The sequence below is a fragment of the Ambystoma mexicanum genome, chromosome 3q (assembly GCF_040938575.1).
Source record: "Ambystoma mexicanum isolate Mex_15411 chromosome 3q, UKY_AmexF1_1, whole genome shotgun sequence".
Classification (NCBI taxonomy): domain Eukaryota; kingdom Metazoa; phylum Chordata; class Amphibia; order Caudata; family Ambystomatidae; genus Ambystoma; species Ambystoma mexicanum.
Genome location: NC_090926.1, coordinates 35186363 through 35202790, shown reverse-complemented (window position 1 = coordinate 35202790; position 16428 = coordinate 35186363).

Sequence of the window (16428 nt, the reverse complement as noted above, 5' to 3'; positions counted from 1 at the left end):
GTTACTGATAGGAATGAATGGCTCCTAGCTACGAGTCCCTGCTAGCAAGGGGCCTTTCCTGATCTTGACCCCTTCGCAGGAAAGCCCCTTCCACTTCCCCAGAGGAGAGACATTGCGAGCCAGGAAACCTTCCTGGACATGGTCCATTTCTGGGGACGGCCGTTCACAGTGAGCAACAGGGTTCAGGGCATACATATAATGAAGGCAGTTCCTGGCAATGGTCATTCGTTGGCGTCCAGTCATTCCTGCCGGCCTGAGGCAGCCCTCACTTACCGGTAACACTATAATCTATTTGGCAGAGTCCTAAGCTTTGTAATGTGCATGTATGGCATGTGATGACTGACTGCCAGTGGCCACGTTCAGGCCCAACAGAGCTTCCAGGAACACGCATGACCCCCAGGCGAATGGCGAACTAGAGGAGTATGAGCACGCCAGGATGACCTTCCTGTCAGGGATATAGTGGGCCGCCTTAACTTTCTGGAAGTGGGAAAAGATGTGTGAGGTATCCTGGTTAAGGGAGAGAGCTCTGCTTTCAGGGCCCATTCGAAGATGAGAGCAGAACACCCACGAGCAGGGTCAAAGCACTTATATCTTGGTCATGTCAGCTGTCAATCATGGGGTCTTGTTCTTCTAGAGAACGCAGAGGCGTGCGGTCCTGGGGTCCTGTCCTTCTAGAGCAGCGGTATTCAAACTGTGGGGCGCGGCCCTGTGGAGGACCGCGGCCGCATCCCTGGGGGGCCGCGAGAGCCCAGCATGAAAATTGGAAGAAATGGGCAGGGGCTGCTCACATGGTCGGGCTGAAGCATGACACTGTCTCAGGCACCAATGAAAAAAGTGGCCCGCAGTTGTAAATGGATATTCATTAACAGACTGTTTGAGGGGTGCTTTGTGTTAAAATGTTAGTACATTGTGATATTTATAGAATATTTATTCAGCAACAATGGTCAGAATTACTAACTCTGTGGGGAAGTAACTCATCAAACTGGCCCACGTTGGCCATGAAGGTGGCCCATTTTGACTGGCCCACACTAGCATTTAGTATTTTTGTACAGGCATTGCCCTATGATATGATATTTTATTTGTATCATGCTCGTACACAGGTGTTTCAGAGCGCGGCCAGGCAAAGGAAAGGGGAACAGGCCAGTAGGCCAGTCTGAGCCTGGCGGGTCATCCATAATGGCAAAGAGGTGCCCACCCAGTGGCCCCCTCGCCCATTATGGAGGAGCTAAGGAGCCAGCCCAGTGAAAAAATGAGCACTCCCTCAGTTGCTTTTTCCAGCTGAGGGAGTGCTCCTGGGCTGGCTAAACTGTCAATGGGAAAACCCTATTTCCCTTTGACAGTTCAGTTCATTCCCCAGCCGCACATACTCATTGAGCCATGCAAGGCTGGGGCGTTTTGCTTCGCCAGCATTGCATAGCTCATTGGAAATGCTGGCTGGGGCACTGCATGTCTGTATGTGCGAGGGGGAGCTCCTGCACCTCTTCGCACATACGGACAGAGCAGCCTGGAACAGGGCGTTTCAGCACCCACATGCAAGCCAACTGCAGAAGGTATGTTTATGTTCATTTATTTTATTGAATCATGTGTATGGATGCGTAAATGCTTGTGTTATATGTGAGTGTATGGTGATGGATGCTCGTGTGAATGATAGAGTGATTGCTGTATGAATGTGTGCATTAGTTTGTTTTGGTCCGTTGAGCTGATTTTGGCAAGTGGTGGATCAAGGGGGGGAAGGAGGGTTGTACAACAAAGGCATTTTAAAAATGCCTAAATGCCTTTGTTGCACAATCCCCCTACCCACCTGCCAAAATCAGCTCTCCTTCTGAGGCGGTGTGGAGCCCAGGCGACAGGAATGGTGTTTTTTTACTGGATTTCTATCATAGATGTCCAGTCAAAATACCATGCTTTCCCCCTTGGCACCCCAGCACCTTGCATACACACATAACCATGTTGATTGTGTTAGGCCTAGTGGGGCCCAGGGGACAGGGATGGTATATTTCTGCTGGACATCTATCATAGATGTCCAGTAAAACGTGTCATGCCTGCCTCCTGGGCCCCCCCCAGCAGCAATTGCAAACTGTTTGGATATTTACCCATTTTTTTTTAAAGAATGCTCTACAATGCAACATTTTAACCCATTATTTTATTTAAAAAATTCATGGGAGAACCCCCCCGAACACCCCTTGATTGGCTTGGACTCGCTCAGTCGCTATGGCATTTTTGGGGGAAATAGTAATGCCCCTCCACTTAAAAAATTCACCAGCCGCCACTGGCTCTCGGACTGTGTTGGGAACGGGATGGGGGAGCCCAGGGACTGTGGTGGGAGCAGGATGGGTAGGAACCATGGGATAGTGGTGGGAGCAGGGTGGGGAGAGCCCAGGGTGTGTGATGGTGTGGGGAGAGCCCAGGGACTGGGTAGGAGTGGGATGAGGAAGCCCAGCCACTGTGATGGGAGCAGGTGGGGGAGCCCAGGGACTATACTGGGAGTAGGGTGTAGTGACGGTGCGCAATACATACTGTCCATTTGGCATTTTTTGGGGGGGCCTGGCCTGCCCAAATTCTGCTCAGGGGGGCCCAGGCTAAACATTCTTGAAGACCACTGGCCTAGTGGATTTACAGTGTGAGGCAACTTCCTTGATTGGCATGCTCGTCAGAGTCTCAAATACAAAACAATCCAGTGTGCTCGTGTATGGACATCACACATATCACAGCTATCTCTATAAAAAAAAGCACCAACACAGAGAGGCGGGGCAGGGGGGTCCCGAACAATTTGTTTGCTCAGGGGGGCCTTGGCATAAAAAGTTTGAAGACCACTGTTCTAGAGGGAGATGGCAGTCCTGGGGTCCCGTCCTTCTAGAGGGAACAGGGGCTGCCAGTCCTGGGGTCAAGTTCTTCTAGAGAACGCAGAGGTTGCGGGTCCTGGAATTATGTCCTTCTAGAGGGAACTTGGGATGCCAGTCCTGGGGTTCTGTCTTTCTAGAGGGAACTGGGGATGGCAATCCTGGGGTCCTGCCTTTCTAGAGGGAACAGGGGCTGCTAGTCCTGGGGTCCTGTTCTTCTGGAAAAGAAGCTGTCAGTCCAGGTGTCCTCTTCTTCTGTAAGGAACAGGAGCTGCCAGTCCTGAGGTATTGCCCTACTAGAGGGAAAGGGTCTGCAAGTCTTGGTGTCCTTTTCTTCTAGAGGAAACAAGAGCTGCCAGTCCAGGGACCCCGTTCTTCTAGTTGGGAACAGAAGCTATCCATCCAGGGATCATGTTCTTCTAGAGGGAACATGGGCTGCCAGTCCTGAGGTCCTGTTCTTCTAGAGCACGCAGAGACAACAGGTCATGGAGTCCTGTCCTTCTAGAGGGAACTGGGGCTGCCAGTCCTGGGGTCCTGTCCTTCTAGAGGGATCAGGGGCTGCCAGTCCCGGAGTCCTGTTCTTCTAGAGAACTCAGGCTGCAAGTCCTGCAGTCATGTCCTTCTAGAGGAAACTTGGGCTGCCAGTCCTGGGGTCCTGTCCTTCTAGAGGGAACAGGGGCTGCCAGTCCCGGGGCCCTGTTCTTCTAGAGAACACAGGGGCTGCAAGTCATTGAGCCATGTCCTTCTAGAGGGAACTAGGGATGCCAGTCCTGGGGTCCTGTCCTTCTAGAGAGAACTGGGTATGGACATTCTGGGCTCCTGCCTTTCTAGAGGGAACAGGGGCTGCTATTCCTGTGGTCCTGTTCTTCTGGAAAAGAAGCTGTCAGTCCAGATGTCCTCTTCTTCTGTAAGAAACAGGAGCTGCCAGTCCTGATGTATTGCCCTACTAGAGGGAATAGCAGCTGTCAGTCCAGGGGCGCCCCGTTCTTTTAGTGGGAACAGGAGCTATCCATCCAGGGATCCTGTTCTTCTAGAGGGAACATGGGCTTCAATTTCTGATTTCTTCAGAACAGAAGCTGAAAGTCCTGGGGTCTGCTCCTCCTAAAGGAAACAGGAGCTGCCAGTCCTGGCCTTCTGGAGAGAACAGGAGTGGAAGCTCTGCAGGTCCTGTTCTTCTGGATGAAACAGAAGCTACCAGTGCAAGGGTCCTCTTCTTCCGTAGGGAGCAGAAGCTGCCAGTCCTGAGGTCTTGTCCGTCCATATAGAGGGAACAGGGGCTAGCAGTTTTGCAGTCCTGCTCTTCTGGAACAGAAGCCTCCAGTCCAGCGGACCTCGTCTTCTGTAGCGAACAGGAGCTGCCAGTCCTGAGGTACTGTCCTACTAGAGAGAGGGGGTGCTACTAGACCTGGGGTCCTGTTCTACTAGAGGGAACATGAACTGCTAGTCCTGGGGTCCTGCACGTCTGTACGGTAGAGAAGCTGTGGGTGCTGGGTTCTAAGCGAGTCGACTTTTCAGTCCTGTGTGTGGCTTTCCTAAAGGGAACAGGACCAGCCACTCCTGTAATAGGATATTGTGCCAATTAGCAATGAGAATTATTAATGGTGTTGAGGAATCGGGGAATCTTGCCCACAGTTTTCAAGTGAAAAAAGCTGTTGCATAATTAATTCATACAAGAGTACAGAGAGAGAACGTGATTCATTTTCAAGCCCATTTATAGTTTGGGCTATTAAGTGGTGTTTGCGCCACCTAAAAGCCAAAACTATTGCATTAGAGCAAAGATAGGGAGAAATGGCATGAGGGGGACACCAAGCTTGTAGAAGTTGTTTGGTTATTTGCCAACCCATTTTCTGCCCATGGCCATGCAAGTCGTTATGACCATTCCCACCCAGTGCTGCACCCACCCGCCCAAAACACTGCCCCATGGAAACTTTTCGAGATCATGTTAATCAGGCCAGACCATTAAAAAAAAAAAAATTAAAACAATTGTTGGTATTTAGTTTATTACAAACTTGTACCATCATAATCCATCGCAAAACCACAATCAATAGAATACAAAATGGTATCATCCTCTATATTTCCATTACATACAATTTAAAATCATCTGTAATATGAATCATCACCTAAACGTAATCTTGTTTAATAACCATTGTTTCCTCCAACAATTTTTTCTTAGAAATGTCATCCAAATAATTAATCAGAGCAAATGTCAACCTAAAATCCGTTCCTCCACACAAACATTTTCAGCATTCGTCAACATTCGCTAACGGTTTCCCCTGTATAAAATCACCCAGACATGTTGTTCTCCAATCTCTCAACACAGGACACACCAAAGTTAAATGCTTCAAAGATTCAACAGAGTCCTTACATAATCGGCACAGCCCATCTACAAAGATCCCTTGCTTCCTAATTCGTAATACCTCCTTTGTTGGTAAAAGGTTCATTCGAAAGCATAGAAACCCCGATGGTATGCACTAGGAAATGTTACCAAATATTTGGGGAGCATGCTTACATATCCCCAAAAAGATGCTCATACAGTTTATAATCCTTTTTCTTCGTCCAGGTTTCAGTTGAATCATTACCCCATAGTACTCTCTTGACCGAATCTGGGTTACTTTTTAGTCGCGTTTCTGATGTACCTATGTCTGCAAGTATTTCTCTACATACAGCGAAATCCATGAAGTCCTAACCCAGTCATGTCCCACGCACCTTTTAATATTCTGAATTGAGCTGGGCTGTCTTTTAAAATTATTTTTTTAAATAAATCTAAGAAGTTCTATACTACCCTAGCATAAATTGACAGAAGACCCAGCTCATGTTTAATAACTGGAAAGGGTACACAATTTGGCAGGTGTAAAAATACCTTCCAATATCCCCCAAAGGTCCCATAGGACACACAATGTTGCTTCTGCACCATACCATAATATGGGTACCACCTTTTGGCCAGTGAAAACTTGCCATATTTGTTGTGAATAATTTTTCCTTGGACCACCAAATTCTCGGCTGGCAGTTTTAATTCCATAATTCGAGACGTATCCTTTATATTCACATTTACGCTTATTCCCACATATTTTGTTAGTTCGACCGGTTGTATTGCCAACTTTCCCAATGACCACCAAGGGTTGTTTCTTTTCCCCCCTCAGTGGCTGCAGTATTAAGATTTCCGATTTGGCTGCGTTTATTTTTAGACCGTTACGGTCAACGTAATCCTCTACATTTGTTAATGTATGCTGCAGTCCAATCGGAGTCTGATCAAGAATAACAAGGTCATCCGTGTAGAGTAACCATCTCAGTGGGTCCCCTGCTATTCTCGGAGGAAAGGCTGCAATGGAGTTTGAAGCCATCTTTACATCTGAGATAAACAAATTGAATAAAGCAGGAGCCTATGGGAAACATTGCTTTAGACCTCTATATGTTCAGATCTTTTTAGTCATGAGACCTGATTGATGTAATCTTACCTGGATAGAAGTATTGGAGTAAAGCGCCTCCATAGCCAGGACAAGGCCCATCGAGCAATTCCAAGCTAACAGCTTACCCCAAAGCAGGTCTCGGCTTCTGCCATCAAAAGCCTGTTCCAGGTCAATGAATAGAAGATAGAACTTTTTCTCTTCTTTCCATGCTTTAACTTTCAGTAAGCTAATTAAAAATAAGTTTAAATTACTTCCCACTCCTCTTACCAATCCAGTCTGACGCTTGTCAAAATGTCTGGTATTCATTGCCCACAGCCTTAGCCTTGTCAATGATAGAGACGCAAACAGTTTACCAGTACATCTAGGAGAGCAATTGGCCTGTAGTTTTTCAGGGGTCTAACCTGTTGCCTTTTAAAATATCGGTACCACAACCGCAGAGGTCCTCAGAACAGGAGATGACAGTCCTGGGGTCCCCCCTCCCACAACCGCAGACTTCCAAGATGGTGGAGCTATTTTTGTTCTAACAACTTGGGTAAAAAGTATTGATGAAAACTCTGCCCACCCCACCAGAGCCACACCCCACCAGAGCCAATCTCAACATCTCATTTGTTATTCCATCCAGACCAGAGCCCGGGATCTGCTGACTTTCCCAATTAAGTCAATTAATTCCTGTTTAGTAAATAAGATATCCCACTCAGTCTTAGCTAATGTTAGTGGATTTGCCCGTTCGGAATTGATAACCTGCCAAAATGCTCAACCCATTTCTCTTCAGAGACTGGATTGTTCTGGAGACCGTGTTGGTTGGTTCCTATTGCATTTAGAACCTTCCACGTTCTTCTTGTTTTATTCAAAGACAGCAGTCTCGGAATTGACTCTGCATCATTTTGGGCTAAAATACCCTTATGCGAGATCAACCAGTTCTTATACTGCTGTCTGCATTTATTGCAGCATTTTGATCTTTTTAAAGCTGGCAGATGCCTCATATCGCTAATGTCCTTATGTAATTTCTTCTTTTGTTTATCGAAAATATGTCTGGGTTTAAAATTCATATTCTTTTCCTTTTCCCCTGATCTTACTACCGTATAACTTGCCAATAACACAGTGTAGTCTGTATTAGTCCTCTGTGTGTGCACTTCTTTCTGATATCTCTGAGACAGTTATTTGATGTTGGTTGGGTTAAAGCGAAATCTATTACGACCGGCCTCGATCTCAACTTTCACTAGCCAAAGCATATTTTTCTGCTCAACTGCCACGTTCCACATCATCCTCAAACGATCGTGATCGCTATTATTTGTGGGGATTACTTTGAGTGACCTTACTCTATTGAAGACATTCTGTGAAAAAAAATAATAGTCCAAGATAGATTTGTGGTTGTCTCTGTGCCATGACGAGGCACTAGGAATATCCCCTGGCACTTGACTATTCAACATATGGACATTTCTAGATTGAAGTTCATTTTTCCAAAGATTAGCTCTCGCTTTCTTCCCCGATTGATCACTCACCAAACTTCTTGCTTCCTTCCCCAAAGACTTGCTACAATCTATGTTCAAATCCCCACACAAAATAATCCAGGCATTCCAGTATTTAAAGTTAAGATGATCAATTTGAGCAGTGATTGTGTCAACAGAATGACGTTTCCCACATTTCTGAATTCCAGTATGAATTAAATATTAACAGAAGTTTATTCCTCAAACTCGGGGAACCTTCCAATTAAATTACCAATATTTGGATATATGGATTCAGAGAATATTCATCCACTATGGTCAACCCTGCACCATTCCTTATAATAGTAAGCAAACCTTCCATTGGGCGTCCCTTTGCCCCTTTTAGCTCACTATTCAGGAAGAGGTTATGACCATCTAGAACTGGTGTGTTAGTGTCACACACCGCGGTCCCTGGCAATTGTGGAAACGCTGGCGGTGGAGCGGCCATTAACTTTGCCGTCACGTAATTACGTTCTTGTCCGCAGCGGTCTAGTTTCCAGATCGGCGATGTCCTTTTAGCCGGCACCAACCCGGAAGCAGATGCGTTGCAACCTTTCGCGTCAGGCTTCCGGGTTGATACGCTGTAGGTCTTTCCTCCGCGGCGCTTCGCCGCTCTTTCTTTCTACTTGTCTTCAACATTGCACTCTCTTGGCTTACCTTGCTATCTATGGTAGCGTTTCCTTGTTTCCCCTTCCCTCGACTGTCTTCTCAAACTCCTCCGTTCAGTCAGTCCTTTTCCGGTTGTCCTGCTTGTCTGCATTTAGTACCCTGTGCCGGCTATCCTGCTACCTGGCTCAGCTACGAGGGGTTTTTTATGCCCGCTGGCTTTTTCCCCTAAACCGGTCTGCCCCGGTACGGGGGCCCCCTTGGCCCCGAGTTAGAGGGGCAGGGTGGCTTCCTCTCGAGGCAGACCACATCGACAATCCAGGGAAGAAGCATTGAGAATCCGGAGATTCGGAGTTGTGTCGGACCAGGAAACTACAGGTGAGGAGAAGGGCGCGAGGGGTACTCAGGAAGGTGGAGTGCAATTGACGGAACGCAAGAGTGAGCTTGACAGTTAGTCAACCAGGTCTCCTGGAGGCAGAGGATATCACATTGATCTATGTTACATTCCGAGTTATTAAACAAGTGAACAAATCCCTTGGTATTCCAGGAGCCCATTGAGACAATACCCTCCTGAGTTGGTACGTGGCATTGTCGCTTTTTATCTATGGACAATGCCCCAGTCAACCATTCCCAGGATTCTGCCTCTTTCTTGGTGGAATATTTATTTAACTTTATTTTCTTTTATGATCCTCCTTTTACAATCCCCTATTTGATTAAATATTATTTTCAGGGGAATTTGTTCATTGCTTAGGCCTGTTCATTTCCCAATACTCGTTTTATGTATATGAGGAGGAACTGAACTTGTCTCCTTCTCTGGTGACACCTGATCGATCTCCACCCTGGGATTACGGTCTTTATTCTGCTCCCCTCGCTCCCGTTCTTTTGAACAGTGCCAGTTCACTATTAGTTTTCGTTACATCAAATCCCAATGGGCGCAATAGTGGAGAGGCATACAATAACAAGTTTTGAATTATATTCGATTTTACATGTAGACGAAGTATATCCAACTGTTTCTGATTTAGGAATTCAACAATTGCAATGTCAGCTGATTCAATGGTCCATGATTTAGGAATGTGGTGGAAGAGCTGCTTCACATTATTGCGATTTAAAATAAACTCGTCCTCCATAGGAAGTATTCTATGTAATGTTATGAAAGACTCCACACGTGAGGTTTTAACTCAAGTCTTGGCAGTACTTTTTTTGTTGAGTGTCTTAATTATCTAGAGTATGCAAATAATGCTCCCATTACAGCGCTTTCAGGGTCTTTTCAATTTTGGTTGAGTTGTAAAAGCACACAAGCCTCTACTTGCTCAGAGCTTTGATTCTTTGATGTTACCACCTTTCCGCAATTTGATCTAAATACTTTATCAGCCAGCATCCTTTTTTCAGCCAAAGTTGTGAAATGCATATTGGTTACCCCTTTTGGGATGCCACTATCCTCACTGCTTTAGATGTTCTTACAAGCTGTTGATGACCACATGCACTATTTAAGATCACATTTGGCGTTGACTGACTTGCCATCAAGTCTTCTGTCTCATCATCGCCGTAGATCGAGATGTTCAATAGATCATTGCTAGATGAAATAGAAGCTTCCCTCACTCTTTGGGTCTGCGGGAGTGTTATCAATGTAGCAGGTGCAATCTTCGCTCGTTCTTTCATGTGCAATGTAACTCCTTCCAAGTGTGTTGTACAATTTCTCAAGTTGGGCAGAAATGTTCTTGAACCATTAGAGTTCTAAGCTTTCATCTGAGGCATATTTTTGGATTTATTTTGCTTTTTGCTTGTAGGTTTTTGTTGACATGATTTTGCAGCTTTTTTTCTGACAAGAATAGAAGATGGAAAAGTTGTTGTCATTTTGAAGATCCTCTTGTGGACCAATAAGATGATTCTCTTCCTCCTCTTCCTCTTCTCCAAGTAATAGGCAGGCTTTATCCACCGGGGATGGAGCAGTTACATCAATATTTGTTATTCCCTCGAGTCAATGTCCATGGGAGCCCTATTTCTTTAGTTATCTCTCTCACTTGACTCGAGCCCCCTGTTCCAAGATCACACCCTTTATGAAAGGAAGCTCCCTTACCTGGGTCTTTTCTTTTTGGGGCCTTTTTGCTTGGTCAGCGGGGGTTTGTTGACAATTCTGCACCTTCTTCATTTAGTGTTATGATCTTCTCTGATTCAGGGCCACTATCTCCATTCTCCTTTAGGATCCCTGCACAGCCCTTGATGCACTCCACCAATCACTTTTTATCTATCGTCAGCTCTAAAATATGCTGATGTCTTTGCAGATCTTGCTTTCTGTCGGAGGTCATGGCCTCTTGCCTAGCTGTTATATAGGACTCTATAAATACTAATTTTGAATGCATCATGACTATTAAGGTTGCATGATCCTTAAGGCTTTCATGCATAGATTCATACAGTTTTAAAAACTGGGCAGAGAGATATTGTCAAGGCCATCATCAAAACAGCTTGAGTATGAGAGTCAAGCTTTATTTCCTTCGATATTTTCTTATTGATGCCTTGTTTCACTTGTGTTACATGCTGTTTTTTGGCCTGTATCTGTCACTTTGGGGATATGGTAACTCAGATGAATTGTCAGAATCAATCTCAATAGATCTCATGGAATGCATATGAACTTGTTGAATGTTGAGTTCGGTTGGGGGACTTATTGCAACAAGTTGATTGTTCATCAATGAAAGAATGACCTGAGTGGTACGGTTCCCCAAGGAGTCGGGGGACACCGTTGGAGATTCAACCATTTCTAATGGATTAACTTCTTCAACTTGTTTTTTTTAGTTACCTCCACTCCGGGGTGCTTCCCTGCTGTTTTCGATTGGGAGGGATATATCAGCTAAGTCCCTCTTTAACCTTGCTACCAGTGAACCGGTGGCCGAAACCTCTACTTCAGGGTCCTGCTGGATCGCCTCCAGCTCCTCAGATGGACTACCTCTACTGGATCCCATACATAAAGCTGGAATTAGTGGAGAGGTTGATTGAGGCGACACCACTCTCTGTGAGGGGGCAGAACCTAAATCCAAAATACATTTGGGGTTAGGAATTTAATTCCACCCTGGCTCCATTAGCCCATCTTCAACGCCAGCCACCATACCCTCGTCCGTAGATTCAACATTCGCTGGCCATAAACAGGCACCCCCGACTGCCACTAAACTTCCTGTGATCGCATGGGTCCTTTCGCTCTTCTTAGCGAACCCTTCTTCAAAGCCACCCCCCCATACCCAAACGACCCAAACTTTGTAATATATCCTTATTAGATCTGTGACAATTTGTAAATCTGTTGAAAACTTCAGGACTAGTCAGATCACTGGTAGGGTCACCGGAAATCTCAGCTGCCATGGCAGATAGCCCTCTTGGGGATCCTGGGGTGGACAGGATCCCCTGTCCACCTGTCCACCCCAGGAGTGTCTCAGGAGGATAGCTCAGGGGCAACATGCTCACCTTGGAAGCAAGACAATGCAGAGCAACACAGGTTTGATCCCTGGGTCCACTCTTAGAAACCTCTGGGTATTAAGCACGTAATAAATAACCTATCATATCATATCATCAAATTCAACAACGATGTAGAGGGTGATAAAATAGTACCTTGGCTAAGCGACTGTGCCTTCGATGACTTTGATGCCATAGACCTTGCCAAAAACTGCAAATGTGCCTGTCGTCTGGTATGCTGCAAAACCTCTTTCACTAGGACACCCGCTCGAGTGATCATATATTATCAACTGAGTTTAAGCAAGGATCATGGGACCACCGGAAACCATGGGTAACACGGAACACTCCTCGCCACACTCCATTACGCTCCGCGTCAGGGTGCAGCTTTTGTGAACTGGATCGCTGTATTACAATGGAGAGGGAAAGCAGACTCCACAAACAGCGTCTCCAGCACGGGCAACACATTCTCGCCACACTTTACGATGCTCCGTGTCAGGCTGCAGCTTTTATGAACTGGATCGCAGTATTACAATGTAAAGGGAAAGCAGACTCCACAAACAGTGTCTCTAGCACTGGCAACACACTCCTCGTCACACTCCTGTGCACTCAAAGTGTCTGCCAGTGTTTATTCAAAGCAGTCTTCTGAGAGTTAATGTGCCTCATTACAAGTATACCGGTCCGGTAACAGCAGTGCGGTAAACTACCGGTGCTACCGGACCGGCAGAGACAGTGTTCTGCAAGCGGGTGCCTTTCAGCCACCAGGTCTGACCTGGCGGGCGGAATGGCACCCGTCCGCAGACCTTGACGGATGCACCGGCACCATTCATGAATGGTGCCGGTGCATCCAACCTCCCCATTCCCATTGAGTCCAATGGGACTTGAATGGGACTGGGGAGTAATGTTGCCCGGCAATGGGGAATTACCGGATCCACTGGGGCTGTAAGGACCTGGTAAGTCCACATTGCTGGGCGGCTAAAAAAAAATGACTCCGGCAGCAGCCATGCCGGTATTTACTGGCACGGCTACCGCCGGATTCATAATAAAGCCCAATGACTTAATTGGAGCTTTAAACTTGCTATTGATGTAATAAAAATGTCTTAACCAGGTCTGCCTTCAGTCACTCGATTAATAAGTACTATGCATGTCATTCACTGAAGTCCTGTTAAAAACAAGCATTGGCAAAGCCAACAGTTTTGGCTTGTGTATAGGTATTAGGCATTTGCCAGGCACTCCTATGAGATGCCCAGGTACTTGCACCATTTTCTCACCTGCTACCATCAATGGCAAGTTAATACCACTACAGTATTGCCAGGCGAGTGTCTTTCCCATGGCTTCATAAAAGCGCTAACTGTTGGCGTTGGCAAAGCCTTTTATTTCCAGAGGGGGTGGTTGCGGGGGTGCAGCAAGGGTGCAAGGCTGAAGGGAGGTGTTTGCATGGCTTCTCGTGAGCACAGTGCATGTTTCTTTTGCCGTGTGCGAGCTCCACTTGTCTTTACTGCTCATCCAGACTCCACAGTTTCTGGAGTGCCAAGAACCTTTTCATCCACGCACTCCTCCACTAGCAGAATATTTACCAGAAATGCGGTCCAGTGTGCCATGTCAACGGGTAATCCCCTATTTTTTGTTAACGGCGTGCTTGACTCTGAATACAAGGAAAATTACATACATACAGAAAAGTGAGTGACAAGCTACCCCTCCCGCGTGAGTTACTTAGCCACCTGTGTAATAAATGCAGGTACTCTCAATTCACTGCAAAGCACCTCGCATCCTCATCGTCTTTAAAAAGTCATGTATTTATAACACATAAACTAAATTAGAAAACAAGTGACACAAAAACAATTGAACACATTTTTCACAATTAACAAACATCATTGATCCAATGATTCTCGCAAGAACAGTAAGTGAAATGAAAAAGATTGTCTATGCTTCCATAAGAAATACCTTTATTGCATACAAGGCACTTGGTTATTAACCCATATTGCACTGTTGTACTTTAATCTGCAGCTCTTTTAAGTAATATTCGTGGATCATTGATGTTTGTACATTTTTTAAAAATGTGTTGAATTATTTTTGTATCCCATGTTTTCTAATTTAGTTTATGTATTATAAATACATGACTTTTAAATGACGATAAGGAGGCGAGGTGCTTTGCAGTGAATTGAGTTTACCTGTATTTATTCCACATTGACGAAAGAGGGAGGGGTAGCTTGTGACTCGCTCTTCTGTATCTATCCTCTCTCTGGCCATCAGACATTCCCTGATCTACTTTACTGCTTCCCCCCTTTCGCCATCCCTCAGAGTAGAGGGCCAGCTTTGAAATAAAAACAGAGGCCTAAACAGTGGGAGGGCTTTGCCAGAGGTCAAGCTTAGAGGTGAACGAAAATCAGAAACAAGAAGCAGTCGTGTGGTAACTTTGCATGACAATTCCACGGAGGTAAAGAGGAGAGAGAGATAAACCGAGTGAGCTCTGTTGCCCAGGATGGGGCTGTCACAGGACAAAGTAGTGCGTAAACCACCGGATGCTTCCAAATGCTCAAGCAAAGGTAGATGGTATACACTGCACTGATGTCCACTGGGACCAAAGCAATGGCACCGCCCCCATTTGCAGCGCCCAGTGAAGGACCAAACACTGAAAGGAATGCGGTTTCTGTGCCGCTTATGTGCGCGAATAACCTGCTTGTTGAGGGTTAAGATAGGCTTTGATAGTAAGTTTGTGGGAGTTAGTTAAGTCAAGAAATACTTTTCCTTTAACGGGAGGGCCCCTCTAGCATGCTTTTTTGCACAGGGCACCAAACCCATGGAATATTTGGCATTTAGGATAGCGGCAGACATTCAGAAAATTCCATTTAGCTCACGCAAAATTCAGTGGGTGGCGGGGGGCTTGTCCTGTGAATGACTTGTGTTTGTAAGACTATCCCGCAGGACTGCATTCTGGGGCAGACCAGGAGGCATAGACAGAGTAGGGCCTGAGTGGGCCTATGGTGGGCCCAACTACATTGTCTTCAGGCCCCACTCGTTAGACAATCCTGGCTACACCACTGGGCAGACCTACCTGAGTAACATGCGATGGTGAAGCAGAGCTAATACCCAAAAATGTGGCTCCCGCGGGCGCATAATCCGTCCCAAGCATTTGCCACACAGGCCAGACAAAGGCACTCTCTGCTTGTACTAAGATTCCTGAACATTAGTCATGTGATGGAAACGCAAGAGCCTATGGCTGACAAGGTCCCTGCGGAGAAGAATTATCAGCCCCCCTGGACTCCCCAGTCACTGTATCTCCATGACCGTGAGTTTAAATCCTATTCCATCCAAGTGGCTGACATTCAGACATCCTGGACTGTGAGGTCACTGGGTCTGGGGACTGACCTCCTTAGGACAAGATGTACTGGGAAGAAGGAGGGGTTTACAGTAAAACCATTGGCAGTCCCTGACTGAACTACAGCAAAAGCTGTTTGCTATTCTCGTCTATCAAGAGGAGGTTCTCAGAAGTAGATGCAGCATCTCTTTAGCTGGACACCTGGGTGGACCCCGGGCTCAACTAAAACCAGGACCAGCTTTGTGTCACTACAATCGTGCATGAAATGAAGATTTATAGGTAGTGTTGTTGGTGACAAACTATAGGCAAGATGGCGGGGGGCGGGGATAAGGCAACCTTAGTCCCCTTTCTGTTGTTTTGGTGCTGTTTCAATGGGCAAAGATGAACATTGTCAATCGTCAGATTCCCAACGTAGCAACAGAAAAAAAATAAGCCTTGTTGTCCTTGACTACAACATGAATCAGCCCTGATCAATGGTTCGGAGGCCAATCTACGCCAGGGGGTTGGAAACGCCTTGGTGGAGTTATTTCCTGGGTCAGATTCCTGCAGAAGGTGATCTAGCACATAGGTGCTCAGATCTTGAGTAGTGCCTGGCTTTGATGCCTGGGGCCCCTTGATTTGCAATGCGCTGCCGCCCCTACTCAGGAAAATTCCATCTTTAGCAAAGTTCAAAAAGTGCCCAAAGACATTCCTCTTGGATAAGGGCATAGATTGACTGTCTCTGACTGTGATGTCAGCGCCTTGAGGCCTTTGCGTGTGAGGTGCTATACAAGAAATATACAGAATGAATAGAATAGAAAGAATAGAGTGTCAGCTACTACCTCTGGCACATCAGTGATAAGAATCATCTCCCACACACTAGGGACCATCAAGACTATGTTGAAGACTCACCAAGAAGCATGCATAGCCAAAGATGAGGTACCACATGAGTCAACTGAGTTCAGTTCCCACAACATTCTGTATGAGTGTCAGGTCAATGGCCCCTCAAGCTGATCCATGATGGTTAGGAGGAAAAACACACATGATGCATAGCCAAAGCCATAATTGGCTATGTTTTGAATGTGAGTGAACACCATTAGGAGCTGCTTTCCCTGGTGACAGGCATTCATAAGGCCCAGATGAACCATAAGAGGTGGTATGATTGCCATGCCAGAGTCAGCTTTCACAAAACAAGGCAGAAGGTTCTCCTTCTTGATTTGCTGAGGTATGTCAAGATGCAAACAACATGGAGAGACCCCACACAATCACGATTAAGGGCAGAGGCACATTACATTGTGCAGTGCAAGGACAAGTCATGAGAGCACAACCTGATCAAGGTGTACACAGGCCTGATGAAG